This window comes from Leuciscus leuciscus, assembly GCF_965113295.1.
Source record: "Leuciscus leuciscus genome assembly, chromosome: 6".
NCBI lineage: Eukaryota > Metazoa > Chordata > Actinopteri > Cypriniformes > Leuciscidae > Leuciscus > Leuciscus leuciscus.
Window position 1 is genome coordinate 25,671,772 of NC_138730.1, and position 8,394 is coordinate 25,680,165.

The following is an 8,394-nucleotide window of genomic DNA, read 5'->3' on the forward strand; positions in this document are numbered from 1 at the left end:
GTCTCGGCTACTATCGGCTGTGTCCGCCAGAGGGCGCTCGGGCTCCGGTGTCAACACGCGCCATTCGATTGTGGAAAATGCCACCAGATGGCGGTTTAGGATTGCTGCTCTTCTGAAAGGCGCGGTTCCTTCTCCTGGTCCAATTTTCAATTAAAAAATCCATATTTAGCAAAACTTTTATCGAATTCCGAATAGCGGGAACGCCGACCTTTACGACCATGAGCACCCCAGGTGAGTTGTATGCGTTTTTGTGCCGTTAGTGGCGTGTGAAGGGTAGCGGGTCTGGAGATTAAAGATGGAGGACAGCGAGGCTGGTGGGGGATGGGCGGCTTCTCCTCTGCTCTCACACTGACTGCATCTCCTCAGGCCAGATCCACACACCCGCAGCCGAGCTCTGGCTGCTCGTCTGCGGCTCTGTGAGCACACACGGCTCGGTCATGAAGACACGGGCTTATTTTCTTAAGTGTAATTGAGCTCATATGTGTCTGCAGAGCTGTCTCGGGTTTGTCGCCGACAGAGAGCTCATTATATAATGACCACTTTATGGCACTGATTGCTGCGGGCTTGAGTAGATACTGGTTTGTTTCTCAAGTTTTTTTCTTAGGATATAATGAATGTCCCGTTATTTGATCTGTCAAAGCCAAGACATTATTACAGACTTGTCAACAGCAGCCTTAAAATGTAATCTGGTGTGCCTGAGTCATGATAATAAAATTAATCCCAGGGTAAGAGATGGTGTGAGGAGAGAAGGACAGGTGTAATACTGTTGCTATAATAGAGGAATATAACGTGAGAGACTTTAGTGGGTAAATATGTGTGAGGGGGGAGGGGTTGAGTTTTCACCTTTGTGTTTTTTTTTCGTCTGTACTTTCTCAGACTGAAGGAAGATCACACTAGTAGTGAAACTTCACAGTCAGCCCACACATCACCTGTGTTATTACAGTTATTTCTCTGTTTGACTCAGGCAGGTTTTCAGCATGTCAACTTGGCTAGTGAGGAAACTTACTTCTAAATTATTTTAAAGGCCCTTTGGTATGTGTTGTGGCTGAAATGTAATATTTGGGAGCAGTTATCCTCAGTAAAGTTCAGCTTCATCTCATAAACACAGAAACACTCCCAAATCTCCTGTTCAACATGTTTGTGTCCACTGGTTTATGTTAAACATGCATAGCAATTCCAAGATTTATTTTTATTGTAGATTTTTTTTTGCTGAGAAAGGTTTATTGGCTTTCCTGGGAGGTAGTGAAATGCAGTGTTTTATTGCTAACTAAAACTATTAAAATATTTTCATTACTTAAAATAAATCCCAAATAATACATTTTAGATGAAAATATTACAATAAAAAACATTAATTATATATTAATTAGAAATGGTGCCTTGGGAACTAAGTTGCAGTATTAAAGTTACTAAAACTGAAATCAAATCAAATTGAACTAAATAGAAGCTAAATAAAAAAAAGTCAACTTCTAAAAATAAAATGTAAGTTGAAAATATAAAAATTAAAGCTAATTAAAAATAATAATAAATACTATAACTGTGTAAATATAATACTAATATAACACTGGTTTGATGATGGAAAAATATGGAAATTAGTAAAATCTTAAAAATCCACTGAAAATCCACAGAAGTTATACAGATTTAAATACGAACAGAAAAGTCATTGAATAAATAAAATAATAATAATAAAAATCATAAAACATGTCTTGGAAAATATTTTTTTTAACTTTTGTTTCTTATGTTTAGCTTTAAAATATGAGAATTTTTACACACACACACACACACACACACACACACACACACACACACACACACACACACACACACACACACACACACACACACACACACACCCATATATATATATATATATATATATATATTGAAAGGCTGAAATATTGTTGGTCAAAAGGTGTGGGAACCCTGAGTGTTATTCTGAAGTACAAAGGATTGAAATGTAAGCCTATATTTAGCTTGAAAACCTCATTGTCTGGTAATTGTTGTCCTGTGATTATCAAAACAAAAACTTCACATTCTTGCATTTTCAAGCCAGACAGCCCTGGAAAGATTTGTGTCAGTTACTTGGCTTAATTCTGGTTATAATTGTATGATTTCATGCAGTATTTACTGGACTGCAATGTTAAGACCTTATGCTGTGGCCTCTTACAGTCTTAAAGGTCCATATTGTAATATTGCTGTAATTTTGAAGTGTGTCCCGCATAGTGTTGCACTTCGGGACACGCAGCGGTCAGGAAAACCACTCGCTGACTTTTTCTGTGATGTGCAAATAATGTAACCCTTTTTTTATGCAGAGTTACCCAAAGGAAATGAGCACGAGCACGTATCACATCCTGTGGTTGAAAGTGTGGGCTTTAAAAAACCATCTGGAGAAAACTGACTCCAGTTCAGTTTGTGAAATGTGTAGCCTACCTGACTGACAAGAGACTTTTAAAACAAGCCAACCATGTACTTGCTTTCCTACTTTTCCTAATGGATTGAAAGTATAAAATCCTGCTATGCAAAGCATAGCTGCTAAACAAAGGTGTTGAGGACCCCGTTTCGTTCAGGCAGTGATCTATGAGAACAAGATCTGTGATGTAGTTTAGAAATGTTTAACAGTGACTCACCAAGTCCTTTAGCAGCCAAAACCTGTTCTGTGTCCAATTCTCCATTTGTTTACTACTCCTCACAACACAATCATTATGACATCTTCCTTTTTAAGAGTAAGTTAAAAGGCATGTGTGTACTTGTACATGTCTTTCTTATAATTGCAATTGTGCTTGTTCAGAATGATCTGTTTGACGTCAACAGGGTTTACTTTAGTGTCATGCCAGACATGCAGAAAAGGCCAACACTGTCTGTATGTTATTATCTATTCTATATAAACCAGATTAATCTGACATTAGTGCACTGTTATGATAAAAGTTGACATTTTGTGTTGGATCCTATTTCTGATCTTTAGCTCATTTATACATACTAGTCTTGACTCTTGATACAAAATTAATAATGACATAGGCTACCCTCTACTTTTGGAGGGTTAAAAGTTTCTGCTTCTTTGCATCAGTATGTGACATTTTACCAGATCCATGATAATATTGCCTTATCTTTGCTGAAGGATTGCTGTACATCTGGGCTTTTATTCATGCAAAATGATAAACACAAAATTAGCTTTACCCAAGTTTATTTTGAATGGCTTTTGAGTCATTCACTTGGCACGGTGCAGCAGATTGCTTGCTACAGTTAATCAAGTGTCTTTGTCAGGCCTGAGGCCAAAGACTGTCTAATGAAAAGGGTGAATGAGTTGGAAGGTTCAGTCTGTTGATGCTAAAATTATATTAACATGCGAAAGAGGCTCTTTTACCTTGAAGTACTATCTACTTTGATTTACTTCTATACCCCTTTCACACAGAGAGTTGATCCCAGAAAATTGCCATATAATTGCTAGAGTGCCTTCCGTGTGAATGCAAACACATCCTGGGATCGGTCCCGGAGCGTGCCCTGTGTGAACAAAAGGCAGGACCAATGCCAGAAGGGGTGTGTTGTAGTGATGACACCGAAGCAGAGATATTTCGTCAGCTTAGTGGAACGTTACACAATGTGCTAGTTTATGATTGAATCAGAAAAAAAAAAGGTTTCTTGAGAGAGAAATTGCAGATCATAAGCAAACTTAGACGCTGTAGAGAAATTACTGGTCTGAACGCACCATAGACTGTAAAAAAAGATGGACGACACCCCTTCAATCTCTCCCATTGGTGAAAAGTGAGGCCACCTAAGTCCTAATATGGCGCTGACATCTTGCGCAGATTTGGGACCTGATTCTGCGCAGTAGTGAACGTGGGACCCGAGTCTGCGCAGTAGGGAGGGTGGAGTGCCTCATTCTCGCAGAAAGTTTACTGTGTGAAATAAAGTTATGAACATGTTGAAATTAAAGATGAAGCTCCAATCTCCTCCCGAAAATCCCCCCAAAAGTCTGTTGGTGCCTCAGTGACTACTTCGTTTAGAGAAGCTGTCAATCATGATGTCACATTCCTGTTTTTATAGCATCAAATAACTAACTAAGACCAAACTTATTTTAAAAAAACTAACACTTAAAACTTACACCAGTGTGATAAAAACGACCTAAAATGACAGAAAATTCAGGAGTTGGGGACGCAAGCACAGATTCCGGAAAATCACTGGCAGTGTGAATGAACCGAAATCCAAACGAACACATGATCAGTGTATTTTCCGGAATCTCTGTGTGAAAGGGGCTTTAGAATTTGAATCAGTTTTTGTCAGCTTGGGGCAAATTAAATCGTAGTTGGTAGATTAGGCTACAAAACAAGGTGTTTAAACAGACATAGCAAAACTCAAATTAAGTCAATTGCTTGAAAACCTAATAATTCTGACATTAGTTTCCATCATTGAACTTTATCAATCTCAAATTTTAACATCGGCTCAAAAAACTGATGGATAGTTAAATCGTTTAAAAACTGGTATCAATTTGACTAAATAAATATAGAAAAGGTGCTTGTTTATGTCACTTTATTTAGATTATCATAATAATACAATGTTTTTATGCTTTTATAATGAAAATAAAAAGTTGCCAGGGTAAAATATTGACATAAAAGTAATTTTAAAAAAGTTGAAATTACGATGAAGGCATGGTCTATGATACTCTTAATAAGGCCATCATATAACAAAAGAGGAAAACTGAATATTAGTTTTAATAAAGTTCAATACTGAGTCATAAAATTGCTGGCCATAGTCGAAGAACCACCCTCGTATTAGCAGTAACTGCTCCCCCCGTCAGCTGTGGGTCTGTAGCAGATCTGTGAGATTACCAATTATATCACCTGACATCTTCAGTTTGTCAACAGACTGCTCCGATACGTCTACAGTACAGATATGTGATTATCTTCTCTGCCGATGTTACCCTCAAAACAGATGTGAATGGTCCTTTGTGTTCAGTGAAAGAATGTGATTGAAGCTTGTTAATGTGCAGCAGTTCTTGGAGTAAGACGGCTCCATGCTGAGTCTCTCCTCCCTCTCCTTCAGTCTCCATTTTGAGAGCGCCTGCAGCGGGGCGGCCATGACTGCCGCTGCAGTGACACCAACACAAAAGCACTCTGCCTGTCCCATTCAACTGCATGTGACCAGTGCAAACTCCCTACTGTGGGGATGAAAGTGCTTTTGCTGTTGTTTAGGTTGCTGTCTGTGGAGGATTTAATGGTATTGTCTTCTGGTGAAACACATTTGCCAGCCTCTAGTGAAGCTCCCAGTGGATCTGTCTCATCAGTTATTACTGCAGTTTCTCACACATTCAGCACCAGCTGCTGGTGTGTATGTGTGCGTGTAACCTTAGAGAATGCGAAATGTCTTTCTCAGTCTTCAGGACCTTCTCTTTTTCACAGTTAATGTGTGTTTGGTGTCTCTGCTGAACAAACCCTCCAGAATAAAAGCAGGAAGTCAGCACAATGTCACGTCTCAAACTAAGCCACAGCTGCATTCACACACCCCACATTGTAAACTGATTTTACACTAGAGTCAACAGTCTGCCTCTGTTTATCAGGTTTGATGTGCATTATTTTATTCATTTTATTAGTTGTATATGGATGGTATCAGCAAGGATATCTAGATCCCTACATATCATATTATTATTTATAGGCTTAAATGGTAAAACCATACTGGCCGTACCACAGGTAAAACCATGCTGGATAATCACTACCACGGTCAAATTATATAATGGTTAAGTAGCCTATACACACGTAAAAACGATACACGCACACCTTCATAAAGAAACTGCCATCATTTGATAACAAAAATTAATTACCCACCTAATTAATTAAATACAATTTAAACAGGCCTATATTCTTAGTACCAGTGGTTAGAAGATAACGGAAAAGTTTTGTGTAAGCCAACTTTTTGGAGTGAAGGGCCTTATATAGATACCCTTATAGGGTAGAATTTTTTTTCCAAGGACCCCCACATAATTATAACCGTGATTTAAACCTAATTAACATAATATGCTTGATTTATTGGTGCAAACAGTCCCTATAATAAATGTACTTTTTAATAATAGGCTACAGCTCAATTTTATTATTTACCATATTTTCCAGAATATAAGTTCCATCGGTGGAAGTCGCACTTTATTATTAGATAAAAAAATTAAGTAAAATACTGGTAGGCCTAAATAAAATGAAATGTTAACAAACTCTAAACATTGTAAACATGTATTTTACCTCTCCTCACTCTAAATCCTTTCAATTTAATGGCTTTTAAACCTTCTGAATACCAAGACTAACAAACTTATTTAAGGTGAAACTGAAACATGCATTGCTTCAATGAATAAGTCGTTAGTTGCTATTTATTATGTATAGAAGGCTTTATGCTTCTGCTGTGCCCCAATATCCACTCAAAATAGCATCCGTCACATACCCAAAAAATGGGTTTGTAATAACACCACGGCATGCTCACGCTGAGTGACACAGCTTACATGTACAACAGGCAAATTAAATAACTTTTCTATGTTTCTATGAAAATGTTCACCTGAGATTTGGAATCAAATCAAAAAAATATTTTATAGTGATTTTACACCGAGATTGGTAGGTATATTAGTAAAATCCGTTGACTTTAGCAAATTAGCAATCTTTGCAATATTATTTGCAATTGGTGAAATTTGCATACCTGTAAATATATATATTTAACGAGTTTTAGATATCATTTTAAATTTTAATCTTTACAAACATTTCTGTTGGTATCTTATTTTGAAAGGCTGTATATGGTTCATTTGCAGAGATAGAGGGATTTCAAAGTGGCTCCATGAGTAAATTGTACACATTTTAAGGGGTCAAAACCAAATGTAGGTCACATTGCAAACAGCTGATACTTTAAAAAAAAAAAAAATTTTAAGAGGAATGTCTGAAGAACAAATTGTTGAAACTAGTAATGTAGCTTGTTTCCCTCTATGAAAATAATTGCATAGAACAAACCTGTAACTCTAGGGCCTGGTTTCACAGACAAGGATTAGATTAAGCTCGGATTAGACCTTAGTTCAATTAGGACATCTAAGTAGATTTTATAAATGTGCCTTAGGAAAAAAAAATAATAATGGTGTGGAAGGTGTGCATCTTGAGACAAAACAATGGCACTGACATATTTTAAGATATGTCAGGGCAAGTTGCTTTCAGTTAAAACAGCTCAAACCTGCATTTTAGTCTGTGACTATTCTTAAAGGGATAGTTCACTTTGAAATTAATTTTTGGTATGTTTTAGCTTACCTCAAGGGTATCCAAGATGTAGGTGTCTTTTTTTCCGCAGTAGTTTCAATTTTGATATTTTTAGGTCAAACCGTTCTTGTCTGTCAGTCATATAATGCAGGTCTATGGTCATTATCTCAAAACACAAGCACAGAGTCCAAATTGAAACAATTCCCCGTCGTCCAAATTAAACAATTCCCCATCGTAAGTACACATTGATGGCCTAAGACACGAAACGAGCGGTTTGTGTGAGAAAACGAACAGTATTTATATCGTTTTTACCACTTATACACAGCCATGTCCGAGTGATCTGATCTGACGTGTGCAACATCTAGTGTATATATCTATGCACCAGTCTGCGTACACGTCAGATCAGATCACTTCGACATGGCTGCGTATAAGAGGTAAAAACGATATAAATACTGTTCGTTTTCTCACACAAACCGCTCGTTTCGTGTCTTAGGCCATCAATGTGTACCAAAAATTTATTTCAAAGTGAACTATCCCTTTAAGCCTTGTCTGTTTTTCGGACTCAATGTGCAATGACCTTAAGAAATGTTTCATTTGGAATCGTCATTTTTAAGGCCCTATCAATCTCATGGATATTGGGATCCCAATGCAGCTCCACATCCAAATTGTTTATTTGACCCATTTTCAATGATTAAATGTTAACTGCGGGTAATGTATGAGCAGTGTAAAACATTAAATAAGATAACCCTGGATTCCCATTTAGCCGGGGTTTAGAATTACCCAGGGTGGAGCCCTTAAATGTTTAAAAGTTTGAGGTATTCTTACTGATTCCACCAAATATGCCCCATAGCAGTGGACATTACTCGATCTATGAATAATGAGGAGAGATTCCCAGATATGATTGTAAAGCGCTTTGGGTGTACAGTAGTACATATGAAAGCGCTATATAAATGCCTCATTCTATTCTATTCTAATGTTTCACGTGTAATAAAAATAGGAAATAAACGGAGCAATTCCAATAGGGTCCTCACACCATCGGTGCTCGGACCCTAATTATAATACTTAAACAATCTTGGTTTATTGATGTGAATACAATGTGTGGTGAGATCAAACACACTTTCCTAGGAAGCATGAAACTTGTTCTTAACATGTAGTTACGAGACTGCCTATTTGAAATCTTGCTAGCTTC